Source organism: Sphaerodactylus townsendi, linkage group LG03 (assembly GCF_021028975.2).
Source record: "Sphaerodactylus townsendi isolate TG3544 linkage group LG03, MPM_Stown_v2.3, whole genome shotgun sequence".
NCBI lineage: Eukaryota > Metazoa > Chordata > Lepidosauria > Squamata > Sphaerodactylidae > Sphaerodactylus > Sphaerodactylus townsendi.
The window spans coordinates 78,437,423-78,453,595 of record NC_059427.1 but is presented as its reverse complement, the minus strand read 5'-3'; positions in this window follow the sequence as shown (position 1 = coordinate 78,453,595).

The following is a 16,173-nucleotide window of genomic DNA, read 5'->3' as shown; positions in this document are numbered from 1 at the left end:
TCAGTTAAAGTTATGTTTCTACCTTGCCTTTTGCTTCCTGTTCTTATCCCACAGGTGTATTAAGCTCTGATTAGAAGTTATCAGTTATGTCCAGATCATTCAGTGGTTATAGTTATGGACTGAAGTGTTTGTCTATCACAGCTTTCTGAAAGTCCAACTGAGGATGGGTAACTCCCACATGAGAGGCCAGGAAGCAAAAGTTAAAGAAAATTCATTTCCTGCCTCCCTAAAAGAAGGGGTGGGAATCACCAAAACAAGATGTCCTCCTGTCCCCATAGAACAGGGGTAGGGAACCTGCAGCTCTCCAGATGTTCAGGAACTACAATTCCCATTAGCCCCTACCACCATGGCCAATTGGCCATGCTGACAGAGGCTGATGGGAATTGTAGTTCCTGAACATCTGGAGAGCCGCAGGTTCCCTACCCCTGCCATAGAAGAACTATGCACGGTGAGTATCTACCAGTCCATTTGGTGCCAGGAGTTCTGTTCTTGACTTGCTCCCATTAGATACTTTCTTCTGATTAGAATGCCTGGAGGAAGGGGTAAATATTTTATTACCTGGCTTCTTCACAATATAATTCTCAAACTACATGAAGACAGGCAAATTAGTAAATTTGGAAACAAATAGCTATAGGATGGTAAATAATAAACACTACATTTGCTCAGAATTGAATGTAATCTTTCCATAGCGACAAGAAACTTATTGGCGGTGGGTGGGGGGGATAAAAACATCTCTAATTATATCAAATTGACTGTGAGCTAATTATGAGAAACCAGTGTGAGGAAGCAGCAAATTAGGTTAATGCAGTCTTGGGGGTTTATCAACAGAGGCATAACATCCAAATCACAAGATGTCAAAGCCACACTGATTAGGCTACACCTGGAGCATTGTGAACAGTTATGGAAGCCTCACTTCAAAAAGGATGTAGACAGAATGGAATTAGTTCAGAGAAGAGTGATGAGGATGGTTAGGACCAGGGCCTGGAGACCAAGCCCTATGAGGAATAGCTGAGGCACCTGGCAATGTTCTGTTCGGAAAAGAGGAGTTTGAGGGTGGATTTAATTGCTGCCTTTAAGCATTTGAAAGGCTGTCACTTAGAGGAGGGCAGGGAACTATTCTTGCTGGCAACAGAGGAAAGATTTGCAATAGTAAGTTTAAAATAAGCACAGAAAGGTACCCACTGAGATGGACTGACTCAATAAAGGAAGTCACTTGACCCGCAGTTTGCAAAACCTGAGCAAGGCTGTTAACAATAAGAGGTTGGGGAGATCATTAATTCATAGGGTCACTATAAGTTGGAAGCAATGACTTTTAACACACACATGCTGGTGACAATAATTCAATAATTTCATTGAATAGCGAAAGGATGAAAAGACTACAATATATACATATTAATCTAGATTAATGAATAAGCAAAACAAGTCCTATTAAAACACAAGGAAAAAAAGATATGTCCCTTGTAATAAACATTTCTTGTGCTCCTGCCATGTTTATCTTCCTTTTGCAATTGTCATGCTAGGTAGTTAACATGCATTATATTGAAATATGCAGTGAATTTTGAACATCGTTGGCTGCTTATGTATCACAAATGCCAACTAACATTGTTTGATTCTCAGTTTGGTCAATATGAGGTTTTTCAAGTTGTAGTTGTGGATACTGAACACTAGAGGCAACTGTTGTTCTGAATATGAAGGGGACAGAGCCAGACCGGGATTTCAAACCTAGCTAGCTGGTGCAGCATCCTGGATATGGTACAGATCCTTAAGGGTAAGTCTTCCTCACTGTGCAATCATGCTTCCCACTGAGTAAATTTTGGTAGGGCTGCTGTTTTATGTTTCTGTCAGTAGTTCTTTGAGTGGGATTCAAAGGCACCCTCCTCTTAATGGAGGAATTTTCCATTAACAGCAGTCTTCCACGAGTAGCAATTGTCTCCTTAGGCAGAAAGGTATCTCAAAATCCAAACCCCAGTCTTTAACAAGCATTTGGCAAGGAAAAGACTCAACAAGATCCAAATGACAAATATGAGACGTTCATAAAATGGCAATACTTATCTGATGAAGTGAAGAATACAATTAGCATGGTATGATGGATCCCCAGAAGTAGCCCAACAGAGAAAGTGCCAGATCATTGCTTATTTTCCCTACAGCTCACAGCTGAAACCACTCCAATGTATAATCCATATCAGCTTGGATGACAATATTTCTCTTATAGGCCTGAGTAGGGAGTACTTCCTCACTTATAGATAGCCCATGAGCAATGACAAGCTGTCCAAATAGACCAGGGGTCCCCAAACTTTTTAAACAGGGGGCCAGTTCACTGTCCCTCAGACTGTTGGAGGGCCGGACTAAAAAAAACTATGAACAAATTCCTATGCACAAATGATTGTAAAATGTTTGATTTCACCTTTCAGCCTTTCTGTCATGGTCTATTTTTAGAACAGTGACCAAAGTATGTCAAGTACAGAGTGGGTTCCAAATATTGTTGGGGAGGCTGTGGAATACCTTCCCCTGTAAAAAAAAAAAAAGCAGAACTTTCCCAATGAAGCATTCCATCTAACCCAGGATCAGGTATCTTCCTGGGTTCTTTCCTCCCTAGCAGCCAGCGACCGGTCGCCAGTCTGGCTGATGCCAATGGGAGAGGTGAGGGCGCACGAACAGAAAGCTCTGAGAGCAGCACATGCATGGAGTAGCTGAGAGGGAAGGGCGGAGCAGGCGTTGCCACATGTAAGGTTTCCAACTCTGGGTCAGAAAATTCATGGAGATTTGGGGGTGCCATCATGTAACTGCAATCAACAGCCATTGGGGCTGGTTCCTCCTCTCCCTCGAGCCCCCACTGCACATGAATGGAACCATCATGCACGCCATGGCCTGGCGGACTGTCGGATAAACTCACCTCCCCTAGGCTGGGCATTTGGCCTCGGGTCAGTGGGCTCAGGGGACCCCTGGAATAGACCAAGGTACTAAGACTTGTAATGAAAGCAATAAATGCCAACCTATAAAACAGCAACTACTCATATTGATATATCAGGTGAATCATGAGGTGAATCATGGAATCATTCACCTGCTCATTCTCCAGTGAGATGTGTGCCATCACTTGGCAAGAATCATTTTCAGGTATTTTTAAAGGACAAAGACATAACTTTTTAGGCAAGAGAAGAAGGAAAAACAAATCTGTGATACAAAGTAGCAACATTCAGAGCTCAGAAAGAGAATATTTGAGTCTGTGCAGGGGAGGACCTCAAAGCCACCAATGATCAGACTTCAAAGATATCCTCCAACAAGAAAGTGCCAAACCCAAAAATTAAAACTATTTTCTGTACCTTACTTCATTTAATTCTATTCTATATTTAATTGGAACTGCTAATTTCTGTTGCACGTCTACGATAACACTCTCAGCAGCATCTGCTGAGGTGAATGATCCACTCTCTTTTTTTGTCTTGAAGACACATGGGCTTTGCATTGAACTTTCACAACCTATTGCTACCCCTTCTATTCTAAGGCTTTTTGTTCCTGCTTTTTTACCATCTTTTTTTCTCTGTCACATGTGTGAGCATGTGTGCCTGTGTGTGTGTGTGACCAAATTTAACTCTTCAGAGAAAAGGGACTCTGGTCCAGAGGTAGGCAAACCTGAAGATACATGGCAAACAGTGGCATGCTAAACCACTTTACTCATCTTGATTAACTGGTTCTCTGCACCGGGTTAAAGGCAGACCTCTAAGGTTCTGGCAATGCTGCTGCACCAGCAGAATGGGAGAAGGCAACAGGCATGATGCTGGCCGTTTCCCCACTCCCAGTTTGATGCGGGCTACTCACAGCAAGTAACCCACAGACCAGCGGCACTCCCCGCAGCAGCAGCGCAGCCACCCCAATTCTGGAGCTCTTCAACCCCATTAGCGTGTGTCATTCCTGCTCCTGTTTGCAAGAGCGTATTTAGGAAAAACCCTCGTAGAGCGCGGGCCGCTGCTCCTAGTGACATGGATGCTACCATCCAATCAGGCCACAGTGGGGCTCCAGCCAATCAGAAAAGAGACTCACATTTCTGACGTCGCGGAAGACAGCGAAGCTTTCGGAAGGCACAAGCTGCTGTGGGGTGCACAAACTCGCACTGAAAAGCAGCGGTTCAAGGGAGATCGGTTTGCCTTAGCTTTTTTTTTTTTTGAAGTGGGGAAACGGCCTTTGACTCCAGGACCTATGCTGCTTCTTGGTGCATGTGGAAATCCTGAATTACTGGTAGCGCAATGGCGGCTCAACTTCCTCCAAGTAAGTGTAGTCAGTTATACTAACCCCATCTACCCTTCCCTGTTTTTTGTTTGCCAGCACATCAACATATTCACAGAAGTAGGCTTAAAATTTGCCTGCCAGCAGCAGGTAAACCTCCACCCTGGTCCTCAGTTCCCTTGAGAGACTGAGGAATGAGAGAAAAGTGATTTCATAGTGAATCTGTACAAATGTCCCCATGTCTCTAAAGTCTTTACCATAGAACAGTGGTTCTCAACCTGGGGGTTGGGACCCCTTTGGGGGTCAAACGACCCTTTCACAGGGGTCGCCTAAGATTCTCTGCATCAGTGTTCTCCATCTGTAAAATAGATAAATGTTAGGGTTGGGGGTCACCACAACATGAGGAACTGTATTAAAGGGTCGCGGCATTAGGAAGGTTGAGAACCACTGCCATAGAGATTAGGAAAATTCTTACAGCGTCACTTGTGAGCTTGTCCAATGTCTCACAGAGTTCTCTCTCTCCCTCCCCCTCTGACATTTTCCAAACCCTGGAGAGATTGGAAAGCCTTGGTGGAGGAGAGAAATCCATGCTACGCTAAGCTTGCTCAATGTGGCATGGAGTTCTCTGTTCCCTCATTGTTTTCCCAGTTCACATGGACTTGGGAAATGGCAACGGTGGGGGGGGGGGGGCGGCAGAGGGAGATTGAATGCACCTGGGAGATTAAAGGGCCACTCCCCACTCACCATAAGCCGCGGGGTCACCTCTTTAAAAGACACGAGGAGGATGGATGTTCCCCATGTCACCAGCGCCCACTGCGCAGCTGCCCTTAATTTGCCGCTCTCCCACCTCCTTGTTGCGCGGCAAATTAGGTCCTCTGCAAAGAACAACATTTTCAAAAACCCCGCGGGTGCCGCGGGGGGGGGGACCTTGGCTGTTTACACGTGGCTGATTTGCTCTGACGCGCAGCTTCCAGCCAATCAGGAAACAGGAACCGCCATTTTGTTTAGAGAGGGATTCCCCGTCAGAAAGTGCTCGGAAATTGAGACGTGTGCACAACAAGATGTGCCAACATTGCTCTTTTTTGCTCTTTTTTGCTTGAGCTCCACGGTTTTACAGCTTGGCAAAGTGCCGCTGAGCACAGGGTTGTCGGCGGTGTAAACCGAAACTGATTTTTACTTTTGTTTTTCTGCCCAAGCAATTTGCAACGGGTAGTGACGTCAGCATGTGCAGATGTCTCAAAACAATGCGTTCAGCTTATCCAAACGAACTTTTCGGGTCAGCCAATCACAATGGAGCCCCGCCTTCGGCTGGCTGCAACTCCCACGTGTAAATGACGCACACACGTGCCAGCCAATCAGAACACTCGATTGCCTCTTTGACTTTTGAGGTGGAACCCCGCGCTATTTCCTGAATGGAAAATGAGTGGGGGATTAAATACTGCGTGGTCGTTACCTACGGAGGCTTTTCTACTTAGGGGTCAGCTATGGGCTGTGCACTCAGACGAGGTAAGTGGGGAGTGGCCCAAATACACATTCTTCTGAATATACCTGGGTTCATTTTATCAGTAAACTAAAAACCTGAATAAAGCCAATATGACTTTTTGTGTTTTGCTTTGTTTGTGATTCACGTTTACCCAAATCACCAACCCTATGCAGAAGTCTGCATTCAGCTGAGAGAGGAAGGGCTGTGATCAGCATAACTCTTAGATGGTTACAGACACAGAGAGGAATCCAAAGACTTTATTACAATGTGTGACACTCCATTCCCTTCCCTATACACATATTTCTTTAGCAGACATAGGTACTCTGAGAAAAAGTTAAATAAAATATATCTTGTTCTTTCATGTCTAGGCCTGTTAATTTCATTAACCAAGCTACATTCAGGGTAAAAGTGATCTCTGTCCGGATTCATTATATTACAGTGCATTTGCCCTTGACCAGAAATAAATGGCTTCTTACAGCAATTTGAAACTCTCAGAATAATACACAAAAGGAAAAAAAATCTGGAATTATACATTACTCTCAGAGAGTTTCATTGAAGCCTGACAAAATCTTTTATAAAGTAGAGAATAGGAAAAAGGAGGAGAAAGCCATTTTATTAGAAAACATTGAATGTAATTAGATGAGGCATTGCATTCAATTTATCTGATCAAATTGACTTGTAGTTGGAGGGAGGCAATGAGCAGGCCGGTCTCCCTCAGTTATGCATTGATTAGCTTGCTCTCTTGCATTTTGTCCCCACCCTCCCCCACCCCCGAGTCTCTTGGGTGCTTCTGACTTCTCTGCTACTCATTTTACCCCTTCATGCCCCTTTTCATACCTCCCTGCACAGTGATTCTTCTGATTCTTCTGTTTCTCCATTTTCAGCCAACAATATCCATACGTTCTGATCACTTGAGGGTTTCTTTGTTTTTTAATTTCAGCCAAGAAATAGACTGGGTGGAAAGCATGCTTGCTGAGAAGTAAAATGATGATGGCCATGTATCATCAAATGATAGGATTCAAGGGGGTTCTTCTGCATGAGACTTTTGTGTATTGAATGTCATTCGCTTTAGCTTGGTTTAAATAAGAGTCTGGGTAAGTGCAAAATAAAATTCCAGAGGGATTTTACTGTGTTGCTGCAAAAATAAAGAAGAATCTTGTGGCACCTTAACAGCTAACACAACTTTGTATTCTAACCTAAACTTCCATTAGGGACAGTCAATAAAGTCAGAATAAAAATGTTTTAGTCTGTGAGGAGACACTAGACATTTTTAAATATTTTTCCTTCACTGAGGGAGCAATCCTAGGCAGGTCTATGCAGAAGTAAGTTCTACTTCATGTAACTGGGATTATTCTTGGAAAAAGAGTTCTTTGGATTGCAGCCTAAATGTGCTAGTTTTTCAGCATTGCTCTTTCCTTTTGTTGAAAAATAAATTGCAGCACATTTACTTTTTAAAATGAATGCATTAAAGGATTAAGGACAAATGAAAACCTCAATCTGGATAACCTTTGATGTAAACTGTGTGTTCAATCACATGATTCTGGGTGATGAACATTGGTTTTTGTGAGGAATAGCAATCTTGCCTCAATTGCAAAGAGGAATATCACAGTATGTAGCATATCTATTTCCCATAAAATGCATATATAATAACACTTACACAGTAATAGAACAATATTATAATTTATTTCCTGTGGAACATTAATACTCATGCTGGCAGGGGCTGATGGGAATTGTAGTCCATAACATCTGGAGTGCCAAAGGTTCACCACTCGAATGGGATTTTAAATGTGTCACATGAATTGTTGATAAAAGATCCCTTTCAGACTGTTATCTTTCTTCCACAGCCTCAGAGCAGTATACATGGTTTTCTATGCCTTCACTTTTTCCTCACAAAAACTATCTGAGGTAGTTGACGCTGAGCAAATATGATTAATTCAAGAAAGTATGATTTAATTTAACTAACTAGAACAGTGGTTCTCAACCTGGGGGTCGGGACCCCTTTGGGGGTCGAACGACCCTTTCACAGGGGTCGCCTAAGATTCTCTGCATCAGTGTTCTCCATCTGTAAAATAGATAAATGTTAGGGTTGGGGGTCACCACAACATGAGGAACTGTATTAAAGGATCGCGGCATTAGGAAGGTTGAGAACCACTGAACTAGAATATATAATTGCAAGATGTCTTTAATTATATTTCAGGTAACTGCATCAGAAGAAACACTTCAACTTCTTCTCATGCTATCAATCTGATTAGAATCAGGGCCCCAGTGTATCTGATTTTTTGGGACCGGGGATGGTGGAATCTTCATGCATGGAACTATCAGTGTCTCACATAGTTGATTACTGTTAAATCTCTCTCATTGGGACTCATGTAAGCATAAATGGGGGGAGGGGACAGTATATACTGCCTCAAGCTTCTTTGAAGAAAGATAATCTATATGTATAAAATATTTCTATCCAAAAGGAGCTTTATGGCCTGTTACCATCCACATTTGGATTCAGGATCTTCAAGTCTATCAAATGCAATGGGTTGCACAAACTTTCCTCCATCAGTTAGACCTAGCAATTTTCAGAGTTCAATCTCCCTCCACTGCAGGTGTCCTGTCACTATTGCCTCATTATAGCTCACTAAATCAAGTCAGCAGAGTTCTTTTTCACAGTGTGCCACCTTCAAGAGCAAAATTCCTGTATAGATGATTCACTTGCATATTGAGTTGCTGAAGAGTTTCAGTGTCTCACTGCCTTTGTTGTGTATGATACCTTTTTATGTGCCATAGGGAGGCTTTGTCTGTGTGCTATTCCTCATTAATTTGATCACAGGGCATGGGTAGATGTGACTCAGCTGTCTAAAGTGATCTGAAGAAGTATTCCGGTTGACTCTTCCCTTGGTAATCTTCAGTTTGAATTCATTAGATGTGATTACACACACCACACACACAGCCAAAGACTGGCAAACATATAAGGAGACTTCAGAATGAAGCTGTGAAAAATATAAGAGATATTATTGATAAAGGATTATAATTTTGTGCTTGTTGCGAGCATTCCAATAGTAATTCCCACGACAATATGTCCATATAGCTAGTTTGTATGTAGTTGTTTTATTCCATTTTCTATGCTATTTGACATATCATGTCTGCTGTTTCTAATTGTTTGTGATCCTAGTCCTATTGCATTCTTATTAGATTTCTTGTGCTATTTGGGTATCAGTGAGAGAGATGGGCTATAAATAAAGCAAATAAATAAGTGTAAGTACAATGCCAAGGGATCTTATTGAGAGACAGCCAGTTCCTCATCTCTACCCCAATCACATACACAATGATATTCTCCCTAGTCCAGGCAACATGCAAACCATCTTTGAAAGCACTTGAATTTCTGGCCCCCACTGATTCCACATACTGAGTAGTGATGGAGGAATCAGGGCATCAACTTTAAACTTTATCAGAAAAGCAGGTTTCACTCTTCACTTTATTAATTTTGGTGAAAATGAATTCTATTTACCGGAGGGGGTGGGGTGTGTGGAACAGGTGAACAGATTCAGGAAATAATTTAGGAAAGGGATCCTAAATTGAGGTAAATATTTTTACCAGGTCCTTGGATTTCACCTGACAGCCAAAGGAAGAGGTCTGGTAGACAGGGAGCACAGCCCAGCCTAAAATGTCATCTAACGGTACCCCCATGAAGAATTGCATGTAAACCAAGCCAGTTTAAATGAGAAGCTGTGCAAATGCGAAGTTGCATATTAAGTTTTTCTTACCCATCAGCATCATGGTTGAATCAGAGCTAAGAGAGCATGCAGAGCAAATAATCATACAATGAGTGAATAATCATACAATGGCACTTTATGCAACTGTTAAACTTAATGCATCAGTTTACAGAAAGTTGTAACAATTTACAGTAAATTACTCTGGCGAGGAAGGGTATTCTTTCACTCTCCAACTTTGTGAAACAAACACATACACCTAATTCAGTTATCCAATAATGATACCACTTTTGGTATAGATAAGCATTAAATGCACCCTGCACCTAACTACAAGATGATTTATCATTCTGTCTCATCCCAAATGTTTGTTCAGTCTTTCCTAGCAACAGTATTAACCAAACCCAAGCTAAAAGGTGATGGCAGGTTGGGGGGTGGGGAAGAGGAATCGATGTGTTATAGGAATATCCAATGGTACTAGTGACATGACAGTCTTCACAAAGATATGATGAAAACCTAAACTTACTTGCTCACAATGCCTGTTCTCTCTCAAGCCAAGCACTGTGTTTTGATTACTTATTCACAATTTACAATGAGCAACATTTTGAGTGGGGTTACATTTGTGCACTTGGCAATGTGTCCCATCCTGTTGATTTTATTGATCTACTCTGTGTAATCCACCTTGAGTGAGAAAGGTGGGCCATAAATAATTTTTATATTATTATTTTATATAGCATTTTTAAAAAATTGTATAAGTATGTTGTGAGCAGCTCTGAGCCCGCTTTGGTGGGAGAGAGTGGGGCACTAAATCAAATAATAATAATAATTAAATAAATTTAGCATTGCAGTTGACCAGGTAGGCTATGTTGGTGCATGGTGACAATTTACTGGACAGTGAGGATTATGTCTTCACATGATTATGTGTTCATCATGGGCAGGATTATGTGTTCATCATGGGCAGATCATGCATCATTTCAAATCATCTGTATTTTAAATATATTTGCTGCTTTCACACCTGTTCAATCACAGTACCTAGTGGCTCAAACTACAGATCCTAAGTAGTGTAAGAATATGCAAAGCATTTTGAGCTAATTTAGAATACTTGATTAACGCAGTCATTTAGGAACAAGGATAGATTAGAAAGGCAAGTCTTACTATTTGCCACTCTCTTCCCAGCAGAACTGAGGCAACACACATACAGATGCTGTTCAGCTCCATCTTGCACTTTCAGCTGATCTCAGGGAGGTGGTAGAAATCCTGCATCAGTGCGGAGTGCTCACGGGGACATGTGGGGGCAGAGAATCACCTCCCACATCCCTCCCCTCAGTCTTGCCCCACCAGGCTGCTCCTGCAGCAGCTGAAATAGCAGCCTGGCAGGGCTGGGCCAAGGGGCGGCCTGTGGCAGGCTCCTGCTGGCAAAGATAAGTGGGGCATGGGGGGTACGGGGAGGGGTGGCCAATGCAAGTGTTGCCCCGGATGCCATTTCCTCCTTCCCCCATACGTTTGGTGCATAGAGACAGTTTTGGAGAGGATGAGGGGTAATAAACTGACGCTTAATCCAAACAAGATATAAGTGCTACTGAATGTGCACACCCTGTTGACAGAGGAGTGTGATTGGTGTTAACAGAACTTTGGAGAATATTCTTTGGAAAAATAGAGGCTAGACCAAATGAAGAGCTTACTTTTGAATCTGGGAAGTCTGATTTACCTGTTGATCAAGCAAAGATTGAGGATTGCCCTCCAGTCCCATCTTCTTGGGGACTGTGAACAATGTGAGTAATGACCAAAAAACAGATTCTTCTTCGGGACTGGTTCAATTGCTTGGATGGATAGGAGATGATCTATGGCATTCAAGGTCCGAGAAAGCTTGTTGGTCCTGGATCTGAGTGTGGAGTGTAGAAACCAAGAGGGTGGTAAACAGAGGAATTTGATAATGTAACCCTGGGACATCTTTTGTCAAGATAGTTTTAATATTGTCCTATCTGTCTTTAACAATGAGGCCACCAGATTGTGTGGCCACAATCAGGGCATCCACTAAGGGCACCTGTAGCATGCGGTTAACACCTGTAGCATGCTGGGCACCTGTAGCATGCTGGACCTTTACAAGGTAGTGCCTTTTGGCTACTGACAAAGTATGCTTGTTGGTGGCAGGAACTTTCCACTCTTTACTAATCTTCCGTATGAAAACTTCAGGATGGGAAATGCTAGTTGAGGGGTTTTCCCCTTGGGGGAAATACTGCTTACTACCATTAGGACATCCTTTAATCAGTTTTGTTGGTAAGGCTGAAGTGGCACCTGTGACTTGTGCATCCTCAGAGTCATGTAAGTCAAGGATAGTTGTGTTTTTGACAATTAAGAATTCCATTTCTTCCTCTTTAAAGCATCTGAAGGAATTATCTACAGTGGATGCTGCTATCCCCTCAGAGTTAGAGAAGTGATCTGCTGACTGTTGTTCCTCATCCCCGCCATAGTCTTCCTCCTGTGGGAAGGCCAGGGGATTGCGAGATAGGGGACCTAAGGTAACCCCTAGTTTGCCCATATATTGGTGGATGTGGATCCTGGGATGAGGACCTAGGATAACCTTAGTCCAAGGGTCTGCAACCTGCAGCTCTCCAGATGTTCATGGACTACAATTCCCATCAGCCCCTGCCAGCATGGCCAATTGTAGTCCATGAACATCTAGAGAGCTGCAGATTGCAGACCCCTGCCCTAGTCTGTCCCAGTTGTGGAGGATCCCAGTTATCTGGACCCTGCAATGGGGACCTAGGGTAACCCCTAGTCTGCCCATGTGTAGAAGCTCACATTGTTTCGGCAGGAGAAGAGAGTCAGTAGTCCTGGCCTCTCTGCCCTGATGGTATTGCTGTGGGTCCTGGGATGGGGACCTAGGGTAACCTCTAGTCTGTCCCAGTTGTGGAGGATCTGGACCCTGCGATGGGGACCTAGGGTAACCCCTAGTCTGCCCATGCTTAGGAGCTTGCATTGTTTCAGAGGGGAGAAGAAAGCCAGTAGGCCTGACCTCTCTGCCCTGGTGGAATTGCTGCAGCCTTATTCAATAAATTGGCAAAGTCAGACGGGCTGAAAGATTGCCAGTCAAAAGGGGCATGCAAGGGAACAGTTCCAGCCCTATCTCCCTCCTCCAAGGTTTGTACACCTTCCCCCCATGCACTCCCTGTCAAGGCAGGAAAAATACTTGCTAAAATGGAGCCTGAGCCTTGACAGGAAGTGCTGGAATTCTTTTTTCCTGCCTCCCTGAGATGAGGTGGAAATCACTCACCAAGATGTCCTCCGCCTCCAAGAGAAAGTGCATGTTCCATAAAACTGCAAAACAATTGGGAACTGGCCTGCTAGCAGAGGCATACCAGGAGAAAATGGTGCCTGGAGGCAACACCTGCTCCGCCCACCCCCCGGTGCACCACTTACAGTGTTCTCCCAGGTCCCCTCCCCGTTTCCCACTTACGGCATTCTCTTGCCCCTCTCCTGTGCTCCACTTCAGCTGGTGTTTTCCTGGGCCACAACATGACCATAGGGGAGGCACCCCAGCTGTAACCGGTCCCCACAGCTGGCCTCCTTGGGTGGGGTGGGGGGTGTAAGGATGTGTGGCTGGCAAGGGTGAATATGAACCTGGGTGGGAGGGTGATTGTGCGTGTGGCACCTGAGTCTGGGCCAGCCAGAGAGGAAGAGCAGCAGGGGAAGAAAGAGAAGGCAGCCACAGCGCAGGGGGGGAAATGAGGCAGCCCAGCGTAGGTGTGCAGTGGGCACGGGGTGCGGATGGGAGGGCAGCATGGGGGAGGCGAGGTGAGGTCTGGTGCCATTGGGGCTTGGCTGACTGGCTGGGCTCCTGGCCTGCCCATCTGTGTGGCCCCTTAAGGAATGAGGCATCACACATAGTGGGGTGGTGGGACGAGCGAACTCCCAGCCATTTTGGGGGCAGTATCAGTTTCCAGAGGGTGCCTCCAGCCTGGCCTCCCCCCTCCTTCCTTCCCCTCCTGTGCTGCCACACCTACCAGGCCATTAGCTGGATTGCGCGCGCCCCCCGGCCGCTTAGCCTCCCTAGAGCCCCACCGCATGGCGTGCCCCCAAGCCTGCCCAGCCAAGCCCAGAGGTTTCACCAGCTTCCCCAGAGAGGCCGGTAGTGTGTGTGTGGGGGGGGGGGGTGCGGGTGTGATTTTGCACCCCCACGTGGTGCTCAGGGACATGTGACCACCCATGTTCCTCTGACAGATACACCACTGCCTGCTAGCACATATCACTGCATTGGACTGTCTTCTTGCTGCTGTCAAGCTAATCTTGCTATTGCCCCCACTAGAAGCAGAAATTGAGGCAGCTTGCAAATTTTGCCTGCACAGACTAGTAGTCTGCAGGCACATACTATCACTCCATCTGCTCAGCTGGCAACTTAATCAAACACTCCAAGCACTAAGGGCTGAAATGGCTCCTATCAGCCAGTGTTCCAAGTACCAGGGAGTGAGGATAGTCATGGCTTAAACCAGAAGCAGATGAGCAGGACAATCTCACCATTTTATTCTGCCCATCACTAACATCCAGTTTGCTTTGGCTCTTTCAATTTATTCTTTTGAGAAAGGAGACAAGCCACTGTATTTTCTGATTCAGTTCACATTAATCTGTTCCAGAAATTGCTACAGGTCTGTTCTGTATCAAATCAATAAACGTGAAATAACTGGATTCCTCTGTCGTATACCAAATACACAGGCCTGCATTGTCTCTGGTAAGGATATAGTAGTATTGGAGAAAACAGCCAGCACAGAGTAAGTCTTCTGTGTGGAAGGCTGCCATTTTCCAAAAGCACTAACATTTAGAAAGGGGAAAGCCTAAAACAGCCTGCAGGGTTTCATTAAGAGGAAAGCATCACTGTCCACTACTTATGCTAAGGTTCAAAAATGGCAGCCAGAAACATTAATGGGACCCATTATGTTTTGTCTTGCTCATCATGTTTTTAATTTCAATTTGTCCTGCAGAATTCCCTGGTCTTTCAAGTATGAATGAAAAGCAAGTGCAGGCAAAATTCCAATGGATTCCTCTGGGGGGCGGGGGGGGCTATAGTGCTGCAGATGTTCATGGACTACAATTCCCATCAACCCCTGTCAGCATGGCCAATTGGCTGATGGGAATTGTAGTCCAGGGGCTGATGGGAATTGTAGTCCATGAACATCTGCAGCACCATAGGTTGGCCACCCCCTAATTTAAGGCTTAAAGAAGAAAAAATATAGTTCTATAACATATTCCTTTCAGATTCGTAACAAATGGCTAGTTGATCATTTGATTATTGCAGTCTCCCCTTTTTTGCACCAATGAGATAGATTTCAACCTAATATTTATTATGCATGAATGGTGCAAATGAGATCTTCTAGGAATATGGAGACATTCATATTTCCAAGTCCTAGTAATTTGTATGTCTCTTTATTACTCATAAACTGGTAGGTAATTCTTTGTAAGAAAGTCTCATGTATCCCCAAACAGCCCAAGTAGATACATGACCCTATCCAAAGTATAGGGGGCGAATCTGCCCATGGGAGCAGGGCACAGCCATGCTGGTGGATTTGCCCTCTCCAGGGCACTTGCCCCAGCAGAGGGAGGAATCCTCTGGTGTGCAGCCACCACGATCCTCTCTAGCACTGTGACGTGGTGCTGGGCCCTGCTCCAGCATCCCAGAGCCCCTTCTACTGTTTCTTTTATAGTGGGAGTGGACCGGGGGCATGGCCAGGGGCGGAGCAAACATTAGTGGACTTCCTCCCTGCCTTACACTGGCAGCCAGTACTTTAAACTTAAGCCACCGAAAAGGGAGTATAAGTATATTGAGCCCTATAAGGGCTTCTCTGCACCAGGGAGACTTTTTCACTTTGCACTTCCCCCACTGCCGGAAAGCCTCTGTGGGAGTGGAAGGGCCTTGCAGCTGTGGCACAAATTTTTTTGTCTCAACCAAAAATGTTTAGTACTCTTCCAAAAGTGATGAAGGCCGCAATCCTAAGAACATCTTCCAGGGAATAAGCCCCACTGACTAAAATAGGGCATATTTCCAAGTAAACCTGTGTGGAATTGTGCCCAAAATGTCAGTCTGGAAATGAAGTGAGTAGGGGACACAATGGAAATGCAATATAAGCTTCATCTGGAAGGACCAAGGGGTGGGAAATGTAGGGAAGTAGAGTTCTGTAGCCGGCTTGCTTTTTACACTTTCAAAAAGGACAGTATAGTATAATCAGTAGTGTTTCACATATGCATGTCCCTGCACTGGTCCAAATTTCCTGTATCCCTAGACCTCTTAGTGAACTCTGCTTGGTCAACTTGTTGTATACATAAACAATGAGCAAACCAGTCAGCCAGGAACAAAAACTCATTTTTTAAAAAGGCTTACTGTTTAAGTAAGTTTAAGTCTGCTTATCAAGGTTATTTCACTCATGCTCATTTTTTCACTGCCTTATGATAGGTGTCATTAAAATGTCATTTAAATGCCTGTTCCAACCATCCATGACTCCAGGAAAGAATCAGTTTCACGTACTGAGCAGATGCCCAAGCCATCTGCAAGGCACAGAACTGAAACCTCACTACTAGAGGGAATGGAAATTGAACTTCACCACTAGATCCACTATGCAGCCACAATGTTCTTTGATCGCAGTTCAGCCTGGATGGCAGTGAACTAAACAGTTCCCAAACTCAGCTCACAAGTGATCACAGTGGATTGATTTGAAGTTCATGGTATCTCTAGGTCAGGGCCATGCTGACAGAGGCTGAAGGGAATTGTAGTTCCTGAACATCTGGAGA